We start from the raw sequence: 25,788 nt of genomic DNA, 5'->3' as shown, positions 1-25,788 counted from the left end.
TTTGCGATGTGTCGAAATGACAGGCTTTCAATTATTTTTGATAGGTTGGCAATTAGTAAAAGTGACACTTAGCATTTGATTAACGCCCTTAATTGTATTTTACTTCTATCCCCAACAATTGCAATAGTGTGAAAGTACTACTGACCAAGATGCCAACGCTTGTAGTGGAAGTGAGATTATACCCTCAGCTACAGCCATGCCATCATGCCATCCTCAAGCTTCTACTCCCATATCCCAAACTGCTGACAAAACAATGAAAATGCCAGACCCACCAGAGTATGTGGTGTACACAGATACAGAGTTGGAAATGGTGCACAGTCAGTACTTTACATTGCTCTGCAATGGAAAGGGAGAAGACTGTAAGATGTCTAAAGAGCTCTGTTGCAGACTCATAACGAACACAGTCACTAGCATGGTTGCCATCCTGCGTACTAGTCTCATGGGGAACCACGTAAAATACCCCTCCAAAGTCGAAATGAGAGCAATGGCACAGAAGATTGTCGACTATTACCCTATGTTACGTGATGGAGACACATTTATGCCTTGTGTAAGTAGTGCTTTTTTAAAGAAAAAAACAAAGTTTGAGTGGGCAGCAACAAGACACATAACTTACAAAACATTCTTTTAACACAGCTGACTATCTACACAAAAATGTACAAGCGACTCCAAAATATGAGGTCCCCAAGGAAGAGGCAGGGTTCCATACCACAACGAGATAGGGGCAAGAAGACTCTGATCAGCTTAGACAACACAGACGATGGGTCAGATGGTGACATAAGTGGCGACACAAGCGGCTCAAGTGCTAATACCATTCTTCTTGAGAGTAATGATGACATCAGTGAGGACAACTCCAGTGCAGGTGTGTGCTTAAAGTGGGGAAAAAAAGTGTGCTGTCATAGTACTGGTTTCTGTACATGAAAACCTTTGAGGGTACATGCCTCCATTTCATGAGTCAGATTGTATTGCAAGTGTGACTGGGTAAGATGTAAGGCCAGCGCATTGCAGCTCACTGAGGAGCCTTCATCAGGGCATGAGGCTGACATTACAGGTGCAGTGATTATTAGTGGTCGGGTAATATGACCAAGTAACATGATCAATAGACACAACATCTCATACTAAAATAAACATAATAGAAAGCAAAATTAACTATCATTCATTCATTCATTCATTCATTCATTCATTCACCATCTTTGTGATTTGTTTATCGTGCATGTTCATATCATGATGACAATGAGAGTGAGTTTTATTCTGCACACTTAATTTTTTTCTTTTAGTGAACTAATTCATGTTCATTTCTTCTGTTCCAGCAGTAAATCCAACCATAAACTGTTGATAGCACTCTTGATGCCGTTCATTTGTTGCAGTTTTGATGCACAGCACTACTTATCTTCAAACTCTTCACCATATTGTCCTTGTCATTCTATTCCAGCCAGGTGAGGACCCTGTGCTATACCTGGAAAAGCAGCGTCTGTTCTCACCGGTGCTGCTCTTCGATGGAACAGTCTGCATTGTCGCTGTTGGAAACATGCCAGTGAGCACCCTCCCCCAGGAGGATTTTTGGGAAGGAATGTTGGTGTTAATGGCATACTACTACACTTTGCACTTGACATACCCAAAATGTGTTGCAACACTCCTCTCTGTCATCCAAACAGAGGTAGTTGGTGATGCCATCCATGATCAGGATTCCACCAGCACATATAAGAAAGCAATAGCTGAATGGAAATCATTCATTGAAAAATAGGTGAATGCCAAGCAGCATTAGTGTCAGGACAGGTGTGCTTGTTTTGGTTTGCAGCACCTTTCAGTAGTTTTGCTCCTGACTTGGCAAACTACTCTGCATGTTTTGTCCAGCGTGTTATGGTTATTTGCTGAAATACCTCACCAGGGGTCCCACACATCCGTAAAAGATTCTATTTGTATTTTCTAGACGTCTCAAATTTTATATGGCACTTTAACTGAGTCAGGTTGACCATTTTATGATTTGTATTATTTGTTTTCAGTGGATCATCTTGTTTTGGCATTTACAGTGTATGCATGATTTATGTGCCAAATTAATTTTGTCTTTGTTTGGGCTACTAAAAAGTCTTAAAATGTTTTAATTTTGATTTTAAGATTGTGGAAGAACCCTTACCCAGTGTTGATGGTGTAGTTATTACTCCTGAAAGTTAAATAAATGTTGATGCTTATCATGCATGTCCTGCTTGTTATTTCAGTAGAGTCAGCCAGGATAATGTTAGAATAAGGTCTGGTTTTAAGTTTTTGGGTTTGGTTTTAATATGGATTTAGGTTTATTTCAAGATAAACCAATTTCTATCAAGACACAGTGTAATCATACTGTACTAATACTGAGTAATCTTTACTTAAATTAGTATTTTTTTTTCTTGTTTTTAAACCTTGATTTACTAAAAATGAGAAAATAATTAAAAAAAAAATTATTTGCTTATATTTAGTATTTTTCACTTATTATTGGGCAGTAATCAAGTTTGATTTCAAGCATTTTGATCTAAAAACTGCATTTTTGGCTTATTTTAACCCATTTGGATACTTACCAGGGACAACTTATTTCTGGATTTAAAAATCTTATTTCAAGAATTCTTACCAAGTAAAATTTACTTGCTGCATGGACAGATAATTTCACTAGTTTTAAGTAATTTTCTCTCAAATTTAGTGTTTGTATCTTATATTTGGGCTATAAGTGAACTAACCCTTTAAATACTGAAAACACTAGTGAGCTGGTAGAATTTTTTTTCTTAATATATATGGGCTCCGTTTGGGCTCTATTATATAATTATGGAGCATATCTTTGAAGAGTTCAGTCAGTGATCTGTGAAAGACCACATTTATAATCTGTTTTCCAACTCTGTGAGACACAGAGACACAGTGACAATCAGCATGGTGATAACCAACGGAGCTGCCCTCCCTTTCCTCCAGCATGGGAATATCATTGTCTTGTAATATTCCTGCAGAGTTATCCACGACACTGCTGCTATTCATTGGACCTGAATTATTGTCCTGTGTGTTAAATACAAGACACTGATAGTAATGGCTGCTTGCTACTGTTTATTGGTGGGCTCTGTGGTGGTTCATACACATATTACTATACCTTTCTCGTACACTCATACACATACAAACAAATTGATAGATTTGTGCAATTTTGATTATCAGTGGTAGCCCAAATATGGTCCTGGGTGAATATATTGTGTGGTGGTTGTGTGTGGAGAATACAAGTAAACTTGTACAAACTTAATATGTATGTCAGGCAGACTGGGAGATGATGGTGTTCTTTGGAAAGTTGTGGCAGTTGCAAGATCGATCAGTGAAATACCACACCAGTAGCTCTATATTGTAGAGACTATTACTGACCTCCTGACCTGGAGACTTGGCATACCATTGCAGTTGTTATATGTGTGTCACACCCCCACACACACATTTTTGTTGCCATTCCTGAGAGGTCCTTCCATTGTTTATACCTAATTTCCACTGCACGGCACAGCTCAGCTCAACTAGATTTTCTCTTCTGTTATGTTTGTAATTTTATGATAGCACCTTGGTTGAGGTAAGAGAACTGAGTCAAAACTAAAAGGCAGAGTGAAAACACTGCAGACCATTTATTATTGAATCGTCACATGACACAGAGCAACCATAGTCATCTTGTCATCTGTAGTAGTATAACGCGATAAGATCAGCAAAACAGCAACAATGTTCTGTTTCTTTGTTTGTTTTTGCAAGACTCAAATCATGCTCACTAATGTGCATGTTTGTTGTGTGAAACGCTCATGTCTCATGAAGCTTTTTAATCCGCCAATCTCATTAAGATCTGAATCAAAACAAAATACCTCCAATAAACAGAGCCCTTATCAAAGACATGTCACCAGTTTTTTTTTAACATGTTTGTTGGAAAGGACTGTCTTTCTGTTTACTTTCTTACTTCAGAATAACTGAGCATGATCAACCATTTGAATTCAGTCAAAGAAGACCCACCACTCTATCTCTCTCTCTTCTGCTCTCTCTTCTCTGGACAGTTATAGCAGTCAGTCCTGTGCTCTCGGTCACATGTAAAAATGACATAACATAGTGCTTCTAGACATTTATGAATACACCTTTGGATAAGCAGCCAAATGACTTTTATTTATAATATGGCAAACCTAAAACTGCTCTTAATCTATAACTTATCACTGATCTATATAGCATGAGTAAGAGCTTGTTAGAGTTTATAAACCTGAACTTCAAAGAACTACATTCTTGACATTGAAGAGTTGAGAAAACAGTCAGAAATGTCCATTTAGAAGCTGTTGTGACCCGATCTTTCTGTTTCTTTAAAGTCCATATATATATAGATGATCATGTGATATGATATATCTTGCTCTCATCCCAAGTTCAGTTCCAGCAAACCAAACTATTGTTTAGTTTTAAAACTTCTGCTGCTACTTCTTGTATCTTTCAGTTACACTCACTTCAAGGGGCGAAGGATCTAGTAACTCTTGTTACTAACTCTTGTGCCTTTGTTATGAAATGCGGGAGAGCCTTTCCTTGGTGGGATGGAGTGTTGTATCTACCATTTATAGACTACATTAACATATTCATCCTACTCATCCATAGTCATCCATCCATCCATCCATTTTCTATTCCGCCTATCCCTTTCGGGGTTGCGGGGGGGCTGGAGCCTATCCATCCTATATATCCTATATTCCTATATATATATCCTATATATCCTATATTCTACGGGCGAGAGGTACACCCCGAACTGGTCGCCAGCCAATTGCAGGGCAATGCAAAGACAGACAAAGACAGGCAAAGACAGACAACCATTCACACTCACACCTAGGGGCAATTTAGAGTTCACAATTCACCTAATGAGCATGTTTTTGGTCTGTGGGAACCCACGCATGCACATGAAGAACATGCAAACATCACACAGAAAGGCCCCGCCCAGGGATCGAACCGGCAACCTTCTTGCTGTGAGGCGCGCGCACTACCTACTTGTGCCACCGTGCCACCCCTATGCAGTCATAAAAATTGTTAAATATCCCGTCCCACTTGTTAACATAAATACAAGTCTGTCACTAGTAGTTGCCAGCATTACCACTAGAATGCTCTATGACATTCTAGTGTGACTCAGGCCCACATTATCAAAAATACGACACCAATATGAATACTAATACAAGTAGCTCATCCCTTGAATCAATTGACCTTTTTCAGAAACACTTCAGTCATTTGGTTGTTTTTTTCTCTTTTCCTTTTCTTCTTATTTACTCTTTTTTTCACATTTCCGTCAATTTCCGTCACTGTAAATTGCCGTGGAAGTTCTCTCTGAGCCCCTGTGACCATGAGGTGTTAAAATGCAAATGTAAATGCTGCAAAGCTATACAAATGCAAATTGGGATTTTGTGTGTGTGTGTGTGTGTGTGTTCTGTGCCTACAGAATACAAAGATTTTTTTTTTTTTTCATGAGGATTTAAAAGTGTGTTTAAATAATTTTATAGGTTACATACAGGATAAGTGTCCTGACTCTCAAAGGTCTTTAATTTTCCACTTAAATTGCTAAATCAAAATTGTGAAAATTAAAGCATCTACAGTTCTTGGACACTAGTCACAATTTTTCGCATTTTGCCACCACAACACCAGATGAACAATGCTTGTGTGATTAGCTTGCAAAATTCCAGCAGAGTAAGTCCACTGATGATTCTTTAAGTAGGAATAAAAAGGGAACACACCAACGTAACTTTTCTTTTTTTTATTTTCGATGATATCACTTTAAAGAAGTTTACATGTTTTATAAAATATTCAGGTACAAAAATAGAAAATCAAAGTACCTAACAAAATCACAGCATGTTTTTCATTTACGCAACAAAAATGGTCTCGCGAGAAATTCCGAGAGCGCGACCTCGCATATGATTGGACACCTCCTCTGATGCAATGACGTCGGCAGAAAACGACCTTGGCGCGTCTGTGAACGCGAATCGAGCTTGGATTAGAACAGTTACATTTCGGGTCCTGCTAAACTTTAACTCTGTTCATGCAATGGTCGGACGTCATCTTCAGTTCATCCCAGAAGGCACTCCTCTGCGACGAGTGGACGGCCTGGCTGCGGAGCGACCATATCCAGAAACTACTGAGCGCCTTCAGTGGATTGTCTCGGCTGCTAACGCAGCTGATCGCGCAGTTGGCAAGGAGAATGACCGTGATAAAAGCCAGAATGCTCGCTCTGGAGGAGCAGCCCGACCGAACTGCAGCTGCGGAGACGAAGAGTGCGTAAGTTACGTAAGTAACGTTAGCATTTAGTACCACATTGTGCAGTTTTTAGGGCGCCAATCCTTTATTATTCTTATTGCACTACGTTCCGAACGTTTGGTAATCGTTCATGTTACATTTAACATTACAATGTATTTTGTATTTTAAAGGAAAAGGTGGGACGTCTGCACAATAGTGACGGACACGACAGGCGATATGAACCTGAGCAGGGGTAAGTTAATAAAATACACAGGAAATATTCTGCAGAATATAAGTTAATGTAAACGTTGCATGACCTGTGCTTTTTGTGTTTTACAGACTAAACTCGCCCCACAACGAAACGGTGACGTCATATTTGATGGCGACTTCAACTGGGAGTCCAGACATGGATAGTGTGAACAGCAGTCTTTTAAACCCTTTCTGTTGTTTCTTGTTGTTGTTTTTACTGAAGCCTGTCTTAATTATTTCAAACCAATATATATTTTCTTCCAGCGGCCTGTAAGACATATTATGAGATGGTGTGGAGGAGCTTCAGGTATGCCCAGGCAGCTCTTTCAGTTCAGGCAGCAACTGTGAAGATTTCAGCTCGCAGCAGACAGAGAAGGAAGCGGGTAAGAGTCCCATGAATGCCGCTTTATTTTCACAACAATGTAAAAATGGGCTGAATTTTATTTATTATCTGCATTGTTTTTGACAAACATGCTCACATATGTTATCATGTGTTATTGTTTCTTAGCAGTACTAATATTATATTAATACCTGTATTTACAGCTGCTGGAAGCAAGAAGGAGTGTCCTAGCTCTCCAAACTCTGCCAGACACTGCAAGAGCGGCTGGAGAGCGACCCAAAGTATGTGGCGACACACCGCAAGAGGCTTCGCATCGAGTCCCCTTCAAAGTGACAGGCGCCAACTCAGTATGACCCAGAAGCAGCAAAGAAGCATTTCCAAAGGCCTTAGACTCTTTTTCATGCACCATAGACCAGCGGCATGGCCCAACCCAGAGACTCTTATCAGTGAACCCCTCTGCACATTTCCTTGCTTTTTTTCCCCAGTAGTCACTGAATTTCCTTGGTTGATCCTTGTTAATGTGTGTGTCATGATTTCATTAAAGACTTTTTTTCAAAATGTTTCTGTCAACTGTGTTCTTCCTATTCTACTGTGTGGTAGTGTAGAAGGTGGATCGCCAAATAAATCAATGAATCATCAATCAAATAAAATATATATGTCATTTATATTTTATATATACATAAATATAACAATATAATAACTATTTTTAATTAATTTTTAATTTTGAAGTTTGCATGTTCTTCCTGTGCATGCGTGGGTTCTCTCCGGGCACTCCGGCTTCCTCCCACAGACCAAAAACATGCTCATTAGGTTAATTGATGAGGTTAATTGTCCGTAGGTGTGAGTGTGAGTGAATGTTTGTTTGTCCTTGCATGTAGCCCTGCAATCGGCTGGCGACCGGTTCAGGGTGTACCCCGCCTCTCGCCCATTGTAGCTGGGATAGGCTCCAGCCCCCCGCAACTCCGAAAGGGATAGGTGGTCTAGATAATGGATGGATGGATATATGAATTTAATATATATTTATTATTATTATTATTATTTGTGGCGCACAGATGACCAATAGCAGCAGAGTTGTCATCCAATCACATGATCACTCACTCATGTGATTGGAGTTGCTATCCAATCACATGATGGTTTCCTTTTAAAATGCCTGTGGAATCATCCAATGGTTGTTTGTGAAGTCAGCAGGCCAGCCTGAGTAGATCAACGTTGGTAGCATTCATGTGCTAATTAGAGCTATTCGCACCTTCGCGAAGGCGCAATTAACCACTCCCCCCGCCAACAGATGGTTCGTTTCCGACGATTTTCGGAGCCGGCGAAGTTCCCCGTAAACTTGCCGTAAATCGCCGAAAATCAATGAACTTCGCGGGGATTTACGGGTCGAAAATGTGGTTTTTCATGCATTGTAATAAATGTAAGTTATTTGGTGAGTTGGAGGCGAGGCTTAATGAATTGGAAGCATGGCTCCGCACCATGGAAACCAAACCATTAGCTGTAGTTAGCCAGGCCCCCACAGCTGGTGTGGACCAACGAAGTGCAGCTCCAGCTAGCCGTCCCTCGACAACTCCTGAGCAGCTGGGAAACCAGGGAGGCTGGGTGACTGTTTGAAGGAAGCATAGTCCTGAGCTGAAGCCCACGGTTCACCACCAACCACTTCATGTTTCTAACAGGTTCTCCCCACTCAGCTACACACCTGCTGCGAAACCAACTCTGATCATTGGCAGCTCCATTTTGAGAAACGTGAAGTCCTTGAAATTTGTTTACATGGGAGTGAAAGGACATGTCCTGATCAAAGATAACTCCCAGATTCTTTACAGTGGTGCTGGAGGCCAGTGCAATGCCATCCATAACTATGTCATCAGAAAGTGAATTTCTAGGGTGTTTAGGGCCTACTACTATAACTTCAGTTTTGTCCGAGTTTAGCATCAGAAAATTGCAGGTCATCCAGGTCTTTATGTCCTGAAGACACTCTTGTAGTCTAGTTAACTGATTGGTTTCTTCTGGCTTCATTGATAAATATAGCTGGGTACCATCTGCATGGAAATTATAGCAATAGCAATGGAAATTTATTGAGTGCTTCTTTAATGTTCCCTAAAGGAAGCATATACAAGGTTAATAGAATTGGTCCAAGCACAGAACCCTGCAGAACTCCATAGCTGACATTAGCAAGCACAGAGGAGTCATCATTAACTTGTACAAACTGAGAGTGATCTGAAAAGTAGGATTTAAACCAACTTAGCGTAGCACCGTTAATGCCAATGAAGTTTTCGTCTCTGCAATAGGATACCATGGTCAATGGTGTTGAATGCAGCACTAAGATCTAATAAGACTAGTACAAAGACAAGTCCTTTATCTGATGCAATTAGAAGGTCATTTGTAACTATAACCAGTGCTGTCTCTGTGCTATGATGCACTCTACGTCCTGACTGGAAATCCTCAAATAAACTACTGTTGTGTAGAAAGCCACACAGCTGATTAGCAACTGCTTTCTCAAGAATTTTTGAGAGAAAGGGAAGGTTGGATATTGGTCTATAGTTGGCTAAAACCCCTGGATCAAAAGTTGGCTTTTTAACTAGAGGTTTTATTACAGCTACAGCTACTAAAGGATATATGTTATGTGATCTGTGATATATGTTCTGATAAAGACAGATTGATGATGTCTAATAAGGAAGAGCCTGGCTACAGTGCTGAAGAGAAACCCGGGATTGTTCTTATTTTCCTCTATTAGAAGAAGAAGAATCAGAAGCACAATCCCCTTTATTTGTCACACAATTACATACATGCAACACACACCATGCAATTTGGTGAAATTTGTCCTCCGCCTTGAACCCATCCTGGTCGCCTTCCTCCATGGCAGACTAGGAGAAGTGGGCTGCCATCCGACCAGTGCCTGGGGACCCAATCTCTTTCGTCACCATTGGTGATCATCTTGCATGTTCTCAGTGGGGGTATTTTTATGGAGGATACCCCAGGTGAGCACGTAGAGACCATGCAAACTCCAAACAGAAAGACCCTTTTTCCTTGAGCAGCAGACACTGAAGGCATGGTGGAAGACCAGTGTCCACAGCGGGATTCGAACCGGGACCTTCTAGCTGTGAGGCGACAGTGTTACCACTTGTTCCACCGTACCACCTGTGCAGAGTAATAGGCTGCCCTGGCACTGAGGGCTTTCTTGTATATTTTAAGACTGTCTTGTCATGCGAAATTCTTCCAAATTAGTAGAACCTTTCTATTTTCCGTTAAGTTTGCTTTAATTTGTGAATTTGAGGGGTATACCATGGAGCTAACCTCCTCTGTTCTATTACCTTCTTTTTTAGGGGGGCAACAGTCAAATGTCATATGCAATGAACCTGTAGCACTATCAACTAGGTAGTCAATTTGGGAGGGACTAAGGTTAGCATAGGAGTCCTCTGTTGTATTGAGACATGGCACTGAATTAAATGCTGATGGGATCATATCCTTAAATTTAGCTACAGCACTATCAGACAGGAGTCTGGTATGAGAATTTTTGCCCTCTGGCAGGTAGTCTGGTAATATGCATTCAGAAGTTATTAAATGATGGTCTGATAAAAGAGGATTCTGTGAGGAGACTATTAAGTCTTCAAGTTCAATGCCACATGTCAGAACAAGGTCGAGGGTGTGGTTAAAACAGTGAGTAGGTTCTTGTACATTCTGACAGAAGCCAACTGAGTCTAATACTGGGATAAACACAGTTCTAAGGTTGTCATTATCAACATCGACATGTACATTAAAGTCACCTACAATAATTACCTTATCAGTTTTAAGGACTAAACCTGATAAAAACTCAGAGAACTCAGATATAAATTCTGAATAAGGACCAGGAGAGCGGTACACTATGACAAATAAAACTGGCTGCACTGTTTTCCATTTTTCATGTGAAGTAAGTGAGTAAGAACGAGGCTTTCAAATGAGTTACAGTTGAGTTTAGGTTTGGGGTTGATCAAAAGGCTTGAGTCAAAAATGGCTGCAACTCCACCTCCTTGGCCACTTCCTCGAGGAATGTGAGTATTAATATGGCTCGGAGGAGTAGCTTCATTTCGGCTCTCATACTCTTCATGACAGTCAGGTTTCAGTCAGACAAAATAAATCAATATTATGGTCTATTATTAACTCATTTACTAAAACAACTTTAGAGGACAGAGATTTGAGGTCAAGGAGTCCACATTTAATTCTCCTTCTTATTGTACTATTGTAGTAGATGTTTTAATTTTTATTTGATTTTTATGTTGATCTCCTCTTCTGTGTGTTTACTTAGCTTATGTGGCCGGGGGGCAGACACAGTCTCTATGGAACGTTGGGTGGGTAACTGCTCTAATGGAAGCACAGAGGAGCATGTAGGATTGCACCTCTGTCTCCTGGTCTCAACTCTGTCAACATGTCATCACTGGTCAGATTTGGCAAGTGTCCAGAGAAAACTACGGAGTCCGACGTCGTCTCTGCATATGTATACACCGATTCCACATTAATTTTAGTGACCTCCGATTGGCGTAACTGGGTGTCATAACCACCCACGTGAATAACAGTCTTCCTGTATTGATGCTTATCCTTAGCCAGCAGTTTCAAATTTGATTTGATGTCACCTGCTCTGGCCCCTGACAGGCACTTGACTATGATTGCTGGTGTCGCTAACTTCACGTCAGAGTTGGTTTCTCAGCAGGTGTGTTGCTGAGTGGGAAGAACCTGTTAGAAACATGAAGTGGTTGGTGGTGACCCGTGGGCTTCAGCCCAGGACTATGCTTACTTCAAACAGTCACCCAGCCTCCCTGGTTTCCCAGCTGCTCAGGAGCTGTTGAGGGGCGGCTAGCTGGAGCTACACTTGGTCGGTCCACACCGGCCGCGGGGGCCTGGCTAACTACAGCTAATGGTTTGGTTTCCATGGTGCAGAGCCATGCTTCCAATTCACTAAGCCTCGCCTCCAACTCACCAAATAACTTACATTTATTACATGTACCACTATCACTAAAGGAGGCAGAGGAGTAGCTAAACATCTGACACACCGAGCAGGAGAGAGCTGGAGAGGGAAAGAGAGAAGTCATCGCTAGCTGCGAGGCTAAACTGGTGTAGCTAGCAGAGCAGACAAGCATGTAGACGAGTGAAATTAGCAGTCCTTAAATAGACAGACTTATGGGTGCTTGAGCAGAACTAATGTTACTTTAAATAGCATGTAATAAGCCGCTGTAACAAAAGACAGAGCAAATTACACTTAGACCAGCAAGAGCCCACAGACGTACGCTACTAGTAACACAGCAACCGGAAACAGGAAGTGATACACTTACCTCAGCACGTCCCACTTACCTCAGCACGAAGTAAAGAGATTGTCATGAATTAACTTGCAACCTTGCAGCACCTGAGCTTTCTCTGCAAGACCGTGAATGACATTGGGTCCCTGACCCAACCCAATCTCGGGAAGGAGAGTGTGGGATCCAGGATATGGCTCTACGTGATGCATATAGCCACTAGATGAGGCACGGCTCCTTAGCTTTTGACCAATATGGGTTGGTTTACCTCTTATGAATTGCTTACATCCATGTCGGCCATAGTGTGGGTTCATGCTCTCATCCACTGACAGCTATTCCTGAAATGGCATAAGTTTGTATGACTGATTGAGCTCGATGAAGATGAGCCTAACCTTGAAAAATGGGTCATCATTGATCTTCGTGTTGTCAACCACATGAACTGAAGCCATTAGAACACAGCAGAAAGTTAGTGAGCTGCTGACGGGGTGGAGCCATGTGAGTGCCAGGCACACTAGGAACAGACAGTTAGCTGATCGTAACACTACCTGTATTTCTCAGCACTGAGGACACCATTCATCCTGACAAAATCTCCAACTCACACTAAGTTTCCTTGGCCGATCACCATGTCTACAATCCTCAACGTTGCCCATTTCATTGTGCATCTTCAAAAGAGCTTGAACAGCATATCTTGAAACCCCAGTCTGCTTTGAAATCTTTGTCTGGGACAGACCTTGCTGAGGCAGTATAACTTCCTTGTGTCTTGTCGCTGTGCTCAGTCTTGCCATGGTTTATGACCTATTAGCCTCCTACACAGCTGTTTCTGTTTCAGTTAATGACTGTGTTTCAACCTATATGTGAAATTGATGATCATTAGCACCTGTTTGGTTGAATTGGTTGAACATACACCTGACTATAATCCTAGAAAATCCCAGACTTTGTGCAAGTGTACCTATAAGAACTTTGCATTAAAAAAAAAACTTTGCTAAAAAATAAACATTTGGTATTTATAATTTTGATAGCATTCTTAGTTTGCATTTTTTTCCATACCTGACTAAAACTTGCACAGTACTGTATAAGAATAGAACACTGCAGTGAATTTTGTAGTCTGACCATAAAATCCTGTTGTATATTTAATTAAGGAAAAGTGCCATCATCCTTCAGTGTATTTGAATACTCATCCTCTAATCACCTAATCCTTGTAATAATGCATATAAGCAAAATGATATTGATAGACCCATCACAAGACGGTGACATGAAATGATTCATCTTAAATTGATTAATCCAGACACACTTTTGGATAGATCAATTGGTCAAAACATCTGTTCTGAGTCTGTTTTTTTCTGATTTGGTTTCATCCAATTCGCCCCAATGAAAACAATGTATCCTTGTGTAGCAGAACATTGATATTTTAGGCAATGGCTGGGTCAACAGTTTGTAATTGTCTTTTTAAAGTTTCACAGTGACAATGCCAGTTCAATGTGGATGAACTTGACTGGCCTGTACAGAGCCCTGATCTCAACCCCAGATGGAATGCTGGCTGTGTGCCAGTCCCTATCACCCAACATAGACCTCACTAATGCTTATGTGGCTGAATGGGAGCATATCACTGCACCCACATTCTAAAATCTGGTGGAAAGTCTAAAACCAGAAGAGTGGAGTGAAGTGGAGTGCAATCACTGCAATCACATATAGCCACAATGTCTGGTATCTGGTATGTTTGTCATCAGTAGTCTGTTGGTGGCCTTCTGGCTTGTTGTTGCACAAGCAAAATAGGACAAACAGCTGCATCACACGTCATTCTAAGTGACCACAATCTATTGCCAGTGACAGTATATTCATCCATCCATCCATCCATTTTCTATGCCGCTTATTCCTTTCGGGGTCGCGGGGGGCCGGAGCCTATCTCGGCTGTCAACAGGCGGGAGGCGGGGTTCACCCTGGACCGGTCGCCAGCTTATCGCAGGGCACAGTATATTCAAAGTTCATCAAAGTTAAAGTCATGCAAAATGTCACAGCTTCTAGCCCTTAAAAATCCTCCGTATGTGCTCTTGTGTGTAGTATTTTGAAGAGCTAGAAGTATTTCTTTGACTTTGATTTGGTCAAGTGGTGAATTATTCCACATTCTGTGGTGGTTTTTTCACCACCTACCAGCTTTTTTTCTGCCTTATCTCATCCTTGTCCTTATACCTCATCTCACGTTTCATCAGCAAAGGAGTTTTTCCCTGGTTGTAATGGTCTCATTATCTTCCTTGATGCTGTGACCAGTTTTGGTCCAGTGTAAACAGAGTGGCGTGGTTGTCTGGTGTCTGGTGTCACCAGACCAAAACCACCAACAGCTTCCACAGGGAAGTGGTCAAACGTCATCAGCCAGGAGTTAGTGGCTGATCCAACTTTTGCATTTCTGTTTGTCACATAAACAAACGCCTTAAAAACCTTAAAACCTCAGATTCCCATGTCTTACTTTCTCATTTGGCTGATGGAAAGTCTATAATTACTGTGACAGGATAGCGCTGCACTCCTCACTGTGCGGGGCAGTGTGGCTGGCAATTAGCGGGCGATCACCCATAAATAGTCCTGGTCGGACCCTCCCTCTCCCTTTCCGCTTCCTCTTCCTCCTTCACGCAGCCGACAGCCGCGTGTGTGGCAGCGTCTCGCTGGATCACAGGTCAGGTTTCACAACAGAATTGCGCCTGCTCGATTCATTCAGTGCTATGGGCCTCGTTTTTACTTCAGTTTTGCTCCGTCTAGCAGTGTGGTGTTACAGAGAGCTGGGCTGTTTCCCCGGGGCCTGCGTGTGCGTGGTGCGGTTTCTGTGGGTAAGACGCTTGGTTGTCTGCCTTTTATATTGAGCTGCCGATGGTCAGGTGAGGTGTATTATTGTCATCTCTCAGCCGTCACTGGTGGAGTCTGGGCTGCGGGCGTCCTCCTCGTGCCGCGTGTGGCTTCATGCTCCTGCTCTCTGGTAGGAATTGTTATTTGTGACTTTTGTTACTTTTTGTAGTGTTTTACAACCAAATTCTAATTAGGTCAGTTTGTTTGTTTTGCAGTGCGTGGCCGTCACTGGCCACTGTGAGCCTTGCTGCTGTTTTGGTTCTTTTTCTTTTCCTTTTTTTCTTTTTTTGCAGTTTGTGTATTTACCTTTGATTTTCTCCTTATCCGTGGCCAAAGCTGCGGCCGTACAGCTGGGACCTAAAGTGCCACGTGCGTCTGGAGAGGGCGTCCCGACCCTCTCATAGACACCGAGCCTTCCCCCTCCCCGGAGGCTGGTTTTAGTCCAATCAGCATGGCAGACCTTGAGCAATTATCTGTTTATTGCTTTTCCATTTGTTATTGTTTTTTGTTTTTTTTGTGAATTATTACTGATTAGTTTTCTGGCTTATATTTGATTTATTGCTTAGAATTATTTTGTTATTTCGTATTTTGATAAGTTGTGACTTAAAATAGTTTCTTTAGGGGTTGGAGTGTTTGTTATTTGGTCATGGTGTGTGTGAGGGTTGCCGTGACTTTGTTTTAATGGTGTTTTTTTCCTTTGACAGGTGCTGAAGCCCAGAGTGGCAGCGGTTCCCCTGGTGGTGGTTCCTTTTCCACTTATTTCGGTTTGCTGTGTCACGGGTGCAGTGTAGGTTTGGATCCTTCCCTTTTTTTGTTACCGCTGTCGTGGTAAGTCCCAGCCCTGTCCCCCCTTTCTCTCGGCAACTCCTCACCTCACTCCTGATTATTATTATTGTTATTGCTATCATTAATCTAGTCAGCCATCGCTTATTTTAAATTAACAGTTTAATAAGCAAATATTTTTACTATTGAAAATCACGCTATTGTCCTGTGGGATTTTTCAAACTGTGTGCCTTTGTCTCAACTGAAAGCTGGGAACTTTGAAATCCTGTTTATATCCTGGGGTGAAAGCCCCCAGGTGGCATTGTCTGCAACTCTCTATACCGCTCGCCTTGCCACATTACCATGGCACGCTCTGACAGACAGCAACACAGGTTTATAATGTAGATAATTACCTGTACAAGCCAAACATAATGTTAAAATAATAAAAACATGCTTTATCTCTCTCACCCCTCTTCAAGGCAGCTCTGGTACTATCTGCTGTATTAAATTTTTCTGACACGTTGTTCCCTGAGAAAAGCATATCGCATGATGCACAAATTCAAAAGATTTCCTTTACCTGATTAGTTCAAAGCTGCATCACATATTTCAGCAGGTGATGTGTTTCTCTACTCTTTCCCTTTGTGTGGAATGGCTTGCATGAAAAAGACATTGAATCAGACACTGTTTGTCTTTTGTTGAAATGAAAGGCTCAGAGAACAAGGGTTCTCTATTATTTCCACAATGAAGAGACAGTGTCTTCATGTAGTGGCAGAGCAGTGGTGGCTTTTCATGTGATGTGTGGCGGAGGCACTACTTTTCATGCTTCCCCTTGTAACAAGTCTGCATTTACCTTGCAAATAGGTTATGGCAGCTTTCTTGTCCTTTAGGTCTCCTGCTTTCAATTCACCGACACATCCAAAGGCTTTGCTTGTGTGTGTGTGTATGTGCTGAGCCTCTTTTTAGCTGGCAGAACACTTGGCCTCATTCTCAAAGCAAGTCACCACAGGGTTGATTGGTCTTGAGAAAACAGGGAGGGAAAAACATCAGCTTGGAGAGAAGAAAATTACAAATAAAAGTTAAAAAAATGGCAATTACTCAGGCATTTGTGCATTAATTTTCCTTTCAAAGACAAAAAGTTGACCCAGCTGAAACCAGCAAAAGTAATTTTGGCAGCATTGTGCAGAATTAAACTTAGTGCTACAGAGACAGAAAGACAGACGTGAAGATAGATGCCCTCAGCTTGGTTTCACACAGGGATAAAAGAAACAGGAGGGGAGCTATATATCATTATGTTGACAAATAACTCTGTGTGTGTGTGTGTATGTACAGCACGGTATAGATATGACATAAAGAGATGTTGTGTGGGCCCCAGGAGAGGCTCCACCAGTGCATGATATGTTGTGGTCCACAAATGACCCTCAGCAGGACAAACACACTGATGATCAGACTGCACAGACTCAGCTTTCTGTTTCCACTTGAGTTAATCTCCATACTCCAACTATAGCTTTTATTCTACTGTCTACTTTTTTGAAGTTTATTTGTTTGGCTATATTGAGATTAAGGTCCTTTTTTTTGTTTACATTGACTTCATAGCAAGTTGGAAATCATTACCAAATGGATAATGCATTATTTTCACATGCCTATTTGGGGTTTGGATTGCTTCTATCTCAATAAAAATAGAGTTTAGGTTCAAAATTCATTCTTGATCTTGGCAACAGCATCATAACACCACGTCATCTAATATGACTGAAAAGCTCTACTAATAGATGAATAAATAAATGGACCTAGAATTGAGAGTGTTTACTAAACGTTTTTCCAAGGTCAAGAATGATTTTCATCTTTTCAGCAAATATGGCTAATAAGTCCTCACGATGCAAAAAAAAAAAAAAAAAAGAGAAGAAAAAGGAAATTTGAATATATATGATGCCATAACAGCTTGGAAAGTCTATCTGCTGATGAAGACCATCTGATACTTCCAGAACATCTAATAAATGGTGTTGTAGTGATATTTCTTTCACAAATCCATGTTATTGCTTAACACAGATTTACAGTGCGTAATAAAGGATTTATTCAAAACTTATACGTGTGCAATTCCCTTAGGTAGGTTTGACATTGTGTGTAATGTGATATGATTTTTTTGTGTATTTTCCAAATAAGTTCATGAAGAAACTGTTTAATGTATAGTCCATGATGAGCTGTGTGGCTATGGAAATAATGCACAACAACAGCCTCTTGTCACTGATCAAAAAAAATAAATGCTGTGTATTGGTTGAGCTTGATGCTTTAAGCACATGTGGTGGACTAGTGCAGGAGAGGGAGTGAATGCAGCCTGGGCCTGACTCCTCCTATGTTCCCACCTCCTAATCAGGGCCTGACAATATAAGCCACCTGTAGCTCTTCCCTCTTCCCTTTTTCCTGCCTCATGCTCTGTCCCTGCTGTGGCTGCTTGTTGCTTGCTCCAGGTATGTGCTGAAAAATAGCTTCGGCATGCGCAATGGTACCTGCCTTATTTTTATTTAGCATGTGCAATGTTCTGGTTGGCTAGGTACCGAGCTGATTTCCCTCCTGCCTTGCTGCATCCCTTAGATTAGATACCTTGAGGTGGTGAGTAGGGTACTTCATCATAATTTTAAAATGAAGTATGAAGAGCTGGGCTAACTGTGTTTCTTCCCTTTTTTTCTTTAGGCCCTCCTGCCCCTTTACCACTGCTGCTTTGCCCTACTTGGTTTTATCTGCTTTGTCCCTTTATTTTGCCTGTTTTGCCCTAAGTTATTAATTTGTTCCTTTGTTACTTATTACTTTAGTTATTGTATTATTGATTTGTGATTTAGCTGATTTTGTTTAGTTTTGCCTATTTTGTTATCTTGAGTTCTCCTAGTTTGAGTTTTGGAGTTAGTTCATATTGTTTACCAAACTGGGATACATGCATTTTTGTTTGTGTTAATTACCAGTTTTTTTTTCTTTAGTTCAGGAGCGGAGAGTCATTTTGGTGAGAGGCTAGGCACCCGTGGCGAGGTCCCTTCACAGTTGTGTGTGAGTAGTTGCACTGGGACACCATAGACTGCACCATTTTGTTTTAAGGATTGCTGTGTTGGTTGCTGTGCCCACCTGTGGTGGTTAGTGGTAGCACCCCTAGACACTCCTCTGTGTAGTCTGCCTCTCCCAAGTGGCTTCAGCTCCATTTATTTTCTTTAGTTTGGTTACTTTGGGCTGAGTTTTTAACTATTATATCATTCATTTTTAGAATTGCTATCAAGGCCTTTTTTAGTATAAATTGTAATAAACTATTTTTATCTACCTTGATCCTTGGTTGTTTCTTGTTTATTAATATTATTCTTCTCCTTTTCAGCAGCTCCAGCCCCTGCCATTTGCTTTGATTATTTTGTTTATCAATAAAAAGATTTTTGCCTTGATTGCTTACATGTCCTCGCCTCTGTCAGTAACGAACCTGTGGGCCTTAGTAATTATTCTACATACCATTCAAGGTATTTCAAGTATTTCCTGGGGTGAAATTCCCCAGGTGGCATTGTTGGTTCACCCTCCATTGTCCCTTGTGTTTAAATCCCAATCTATACCTACCTACCCTACCTCCCCCTCGCCACACACATGACAAAGCAATCTCAACTCATGGTCTAGATTCTTGAGGCACACTTACTTCCTTCACTTATTGCTTGATCATTTTGTCTCCTTATTTGACAAATGAAACTCAGCATAAGTTCAACCAGGAAGACTATCATTATGCCCTTGGTCATAGAGTGCAGATTAATACTGGATAGCAGGTAGCTGTACATCAACAGTAAACACAACGTGTGTATTATAATAAACACAACAATCAGTATTATATTAATATAAATACTGTAGCAGTTGGAGTAGTTGGTATACTTACTGTGCAATATGGTTGCAATGGACCTAGTTGGCTATAGTACTAACTTTGCATAACTAAAAAAAAAATTCTAGTCACAGTGATTGTGTTGGTGCAGCCTGCTGAGTGAGTGTTTGTTTATGACTTTGGACAGACACATGTGTACTGTAGAGGAGCAAAGGGAATAGAATCCGTGTATCATTCCTTCATCCGTTTTTCAAAATAAAACCAAAACCAGAAACATGAAATAACGACTCGTTTTTTCAATATTTGTTTCCAGACCCAAAACGAAAAAACAGATAACGAATCGTTTTCCCGATTTCCAATTTTGTGCACTTTTGGGAAATGGATAAAACGGATAATGGGCGATTCTCCAATTTGGAGAGTTAGATTTGATGCAAGCTGTGTGACCCGGAAGTGAAGATGAAGTCAAAACAAATCACAAGGTTGAAGAACAAGAACGAAATGGCTGGACTGGACGATAATGCTGACATAGTTTTTCAACTTTTTGAGGAGGGAAAAACGCACGCTGAAATTTCCAGAGCGCTTCAGCAGATGGGTGTTCTGAGATGTTCAGAAATGTCAGTCAGAAGATTCTGCAACCAGCACCAGCTTAGGTGAAAAAGACATGTTTCCGATGCAGAATTGGAAATGGCAGTCATTTCCTCAATCGATAAGGTAAGTCTTCTATTATTTTGCTCTGTTTTATTTGGGTTGTTGTGTTATTAATTCTGAGGTGCGTAGAACTGATGTGTAGGCATATGTGGCTGGTCCTTCATATGAATATAGGCAAAAGTAACAGCATTCCTAGCCTGTTCATCACGAGAGCCCCCTTTACAAGGGGCAGTGTCAGATACGTGCGCTACAGGTGATCTATGGGCATCGCTAGGAAGCACCAATCCCAACATATTGCATACCAAAATGATGGGGGAGAAACACAATTTAAACCCCAAGCTGTAATATGGGCATTTAACAAAAACACGAAAATAGCGCATGTCCAATTTAATGCTTCAACTAATCTCACCACTTCAAGCAAACCAGACAGACAAGGTGTTGTATGAAAACAGAGATCCTCCTGATTACAACGATGTGTATCTCATCGACAAAAACGACAAAAACTCAGAGAGTTAGAAGGCAAACAGTCGCAAAAAAAAACCCTTCACAGAATCATAAAACCCTTCCTGTTTTGTGGCCTAAAGTTATATTCCAGCTTGAAAAAACACTGCTAATGTCTACTCCTGTGGCTCTTCAGTCGTTTGAAGTGAATCACGAAGGTCCTGGTTGTTTTCATAAAGTCTTAGGGGCTTTTTAGAGCGAAGTGGTGCATCTTACGACAGTACACTTTCTTTGGCTCCACGTCCTTCTGGATCGTCATTGGTGTTTCTAAGGTAACTGGTGGTAGCGACCAAATCTCATGACTCTGACTGGTTGATAGAGGTGTCGATCATCAAAATTGACCAATGGGTTGCCGAGATATCCCCCTGCGGACTACCCAGTGAGTTTACGCACATACGCACAGGACGCAGCCGGCAGGCAACACAGAGGCTGATCGTGGAGTTTTCATCAACAGTGGCAAGAAGAAAACAGGAGAAATATACAGCAGAGGAGGTTCTGTGAATGTCTGAATCAAAGCGGTGCTAACATGTACTAACAACACAATACCAAGCGTTAGTGTGACGATCAGAGCAGTGACCCACAATATGTTGGTGGGTAGTTAAACCCCCCTTTCTGCTCCTCAGGGGGCTACACTGTAAATAGTTGCGGTAAATATTTATTGTGATGTTTCTGTTGATTGATTTTATACGTTGTTTATGTATATTTCTCCTTGTTAGTAATATATCTGCTCCAGTTGGAGTCAAACTTCATCTCTGCTGTATGGTCTTATTTGAATGAGAAAATGTTTAGAGGTTTGGATGAGTTTGAGTCTGAGTCAAGGACAATTGTATTTGGGTGGAATGAATTGTCACAGTGATATATCAGTGAAATGTAATTAGTTCTCCACTCTGGTACATGAGAAAGGTCAAATGGCACACATGGTGCCAAAATGTGTCCAAATGGTTTCGCCTGGACATACCTGTGTTAAAACATCTGTATAACAGTTCAGATTAACTTTTTTAGCATCTACTTTTGCACAGTTACTCATCAGACATCACTTTTCTAATTCCTAGATGAATTGGGCTACTATCCTATGATTCAATAGTGATTTTCACTCTAAACAGTGTGTTTTTTTTTTTTTTCAGGCGAGGATAAAAATTCATATTTTCTACTGTGTTCCAGGGGAATTTACTCTGTCACAGTAACACATATCTTGATTCTGACACTTCTGTAGTAATCTCACATGTCTAACCTTTCTTTTGAGACCATTATACATATAGACCTTGTAGTTGTGAAAATGTACTCCATTTATTTTGGGTAAGTCATTTTGGACAGGAGGCACAAAAAATAGGCCTCGTGATGAACAGGCTAGTTGAGTTGCAAAGCGCCATCTACTGGCATGTATGAGTACAGTGCCAACAAAGTAAGAAACAGTACAATGAAATATGCATAAAATGACCTCTTAAGACAATGAAATAAACAAGTTTTGTTTGGAGTAACACATGTCTTGGCTATTGATGGATTCAGCAGCAAAACTGTTGCTGATTTCACAATGCCAGTGAAGAACAATCTCATTATTTATGAGGAAGTTTACAGGCAAGTCATGTCTAGGTTTAAACCAAAGTAAATGATAAGCACTTACAATATCAGTATTATTTCATAACTTTCAGAATGTGCTACATGTATTATGTGCACGTGAATGTGGAATTAATCTTAATCTATCTCATCTACATTCTGTAAATATCCATTTAATGTACTTTTTTTTTTCTATTGCAGGACGACAGTTGCCAACATGTGGGACCAACTCCGAGTTGATCATGGCAGGGAGTTTTACTTAACCTTGTACATGCAAGAAAAGTTGTCTCAACACAGACATAACACTAACAGGCTGCTTTATGTTCAGACAACTTCATAAAGGGTGAATTTTGATCTTCTAGTTATATGCAAAGATAATAAGTAACTTTCACAGTTAATCAAAATGTATTTACAGTGAAAAATATATTTATTATCCCAAATCAGAATGAGTTGGCAAAAGAAAAAATGCATTTAAAAGCTAACATCATTAATTGGCAAATGCCCTTTAACTCACATTTCATTGCAGCCACTATCAGGATGAGACATTTCATATAAATACCCATCCATGTCTGTAATGCCTCCAAAAAAATGGTTGGTACAAGGGGTTCTTCAGTGGTTTCTACAGGCAGAGTGCCTATTTTATGGACCTAGTCCTAGTCCTTTGGTGCATGTGACCCAGTCTCTCCCCTTCAATTTTATCTTGTTTCTGTCATATCAAAATAAAAAGGGGGCAGTGGGACAATTTAGGATTACTGATTGTGTGAAAAAGTGATGATTGCACTGAGTGGTGATGTGATGCTGTTAGTTTGCAAGCAGACCAGACCACCAAGTCAGGGCTGGCAACTCATACCTGCAAGGCCAACGTTTTATGATTTTGGGTTATAACAAATGTTTTATAAGTTGATGAGCTTTTTCAATCAATCTGAAATCCCTTCTTGTGTTTCAACAGAAGCTACGTGTGGAAAGAATTTGGCCAGAGGTCAATAATCGGGTGAACTACCCCCTAAAACAGGCTCTGGTTCACCTGCTGGATCAAGAGTTACTTGATATGCAGGATAATGTGACCAAATTTTGCATTTCCAACCTGGCATGTCAAGTGAGTCAGATTGGACTTGGCAGAGTTGTTCAGTCGTGGAATGCCCACAGGATCCCTGGTAAGTTATGATAACTATATGTGTAGAACCTCAAAACAATTTTGTCCCAAACTAAAATGATTAACATATTTTAGGCAGGGGGATACCAAACCAACTCGCTGCTGGTGGTTGTGCAGCAAGATGGAATTATTTAGTGAGCTCAATTGTAAATAAATATCAAGTTTGTTTACAAGCATATTTCTTTTATTGTCAAAATTATGACACATATAAAATACACAAACAAAGAGCTGACTGCCACAGTAAAGTGCTTAAAATGAACTATCCAGAAGTCCACAAACAGTACAAAATATAAAATACTGCAGAACAATCTTAACAGTGACCCTGAGTGGCCATCACACCGGCCTCCTCTCCAATACTCAACTGTGTTTGTTTTTTTTTTTCTTAAGTTTATTTAAAGAGGACAGCGCACATCAATCATACATTACTGTAAATGTGCCAGTGTTAGCCAAAGGCTAGTTTCCAACTGTAGTCCTCCGGCATGGTGTTAAGAGCCATTGAGGCATACAAGGGTCATAATACATAATAAAAACAAAACAGAACAGAAAACAAGTACATAGGAGAGATAGAATTTGAGGTCAAAATACAACATATCAAGGTACTGAGAGAGAGACAATCAATACAAAACTACCGGGACAGATACAGCAGACAGTTATACATAACAAAAACCATTATGTGCGGTGCCATTAAAAACAAGATGAACTGTCAGGGATGAGTAATTGAGATGAAGGTGCAGCAGTGCAAAGACCAGAGCAGGGTTTCTTGTTGGAGTTGTGCTAAGATGGGTTGAGAGACACAACGAAACCATAGACATAAAGTGCTATAGTGCTCATGGAAAGTGCTGCAGTGCTCTGCTTGAAGAAATTGTTGGACTCAGGGTTAGCTGTCAGATGTGAGTAAATAGAATAGAGGTGCAACAATGCAAAGACCAGAACACGGGTTATTGTTGGGAGTTATGCAAGATGAGTTATGAAGAAGTAGTACATACAGTGCAGTGTTGCTTTAAAGTAACAGTAACATTTTTTTAAAAGTGGAGGTTTTTTGAGGTAGATTCCTGAATATGAACTATCCTTTTAATCTTGAACATTGGACACTGTTAATGCACTGAAGGAACAAGTGCTCATTGCCACTTGCAGAGTGAATGCATATACTACAGGAGCAACTTTTCCAGTGGTGCCAGCGCCTCACCGAGTCCAGCCACTTCGTGGATGTTGTCCTCCAAATCCTCAGCACGACACTTGGGGCAGTAACTGCTGCTTGTGCTCCACTCTGTAATACAGACCTTACACCCGATGAGGTTTCTGCAGCAGGTTGAGAACATTGGTCGATTTAAAAGACCTGTGAATTTATAGAAAAAACAACAACTATACAACTAATACAACTAATTTGTATTTCACAAATTTTCATTGTGTTAAGTAGATTAATGATGAAAGCTATGTAATCCGACTAACAATTCACAGCATTTTGGGAAGTATAAGAACCCGGATATACAGAGCAGTGTAGTGTTTAGTGCCTCTGATCTCACATTCCATGTTCATGTTGATCCATAGTACCTAGTAGTAAGAGTACCAACCTTTACAGACAAGACAGTTGAAGACCTCTCTTAAAGAGGCTACTTCAGCCTCTGACAGAGACAGGGTTGTTGTCAGTGTGACATGTCCAAATCCACTCAGATTTTTGATAATCTGCGATACATCTTTTAGTCCCTGGGCTGCCTCGACAACATCTTCGATGTCTGCTACAACCTCTTGAAGGCCATTATCTTCTCTGCGACTGAAAAACATTTTCATTTATTGTTTAAGATAGACAGACACTCAATAGATTCCTCTGGAAGGCTCCCACCAGGAAATTCATAAAACAAAAAAAAAAATAAAGAAAGAAATAAAAACACAGAAACAGTAATCAATGTAAGCCTTATGGACATCAGCTGAAAGTTACCCCAAAAACATTAACTGAAAACTGAAAAGAGGTAAAATAGTCATCCCTGACCTCAGCCACCGCCTCTTGTTAACCTGGAGCAGATCCCTTTGATCTTCAGGCACTGCAAACACTTTCCTTGAATTTTGCTTCCAGTATGCCGATCCTGCAATAAAAATAAATAGGATTAATTAAGTTAATTAAGTTATAATTTTAGGTTTATTAACTTTCAACCATATATTTACTGTCTTTTGGATTAATTATATCTTATAGGTGGGTTATTTTTTTTAAAGCAGATCTGAAGCACACAGCTATTATTTCACTAACATTAACTATTAAGTATGTGAACTGTTTGTGCAGAAAACCTCACATTTACACAGTAATAATTACAACAGAATAATAACTTCCTCATACTTACCTCTAGTTCCTTCAGAGTCAATTATTTCATTCCCCTGACTATCTGTCAAAATAACAGACTCCTGTTCTCCAAGGGCTTCTTTCACCTTGCTAGTGATTGTTGTCACACAAGCCTCAAAC

At 40.6% G+C, this 25,788-nt stretch overlaps 1 pseudogene; it reads right to left on the bottom strand.

The window, feature by feature from the left end:
- Positions 1-11,697, bottom strand: part of LOC139331745 (uncharacterized) — a 293,461-nt pseudogene extending 281,764 nt beyond the window's left edge.
- Positions 11,698-25,788: the final 14,091 nt, after the last annotated feature.

This window comes from Chaetodon trifascialis, chromosome 5, assembly GCF_039877785.1.
Source record: "Chaetodon trifascialis isolate fChaTrf1 chromosome 5, fChaTrf1.hap1, whole genome shotgun sequence".
Taxonomy (NCBI): domain Eukaryota; kingdom Metazoa; phylum Chordata; class Actinopteri; order Chaetodontiformes; family Chaetodontidae; genus Chaetodon; species Chaetodon trifascialis.
This window is presented reverse-complemented; position numbering and strand designations above follow the sequence as displayed.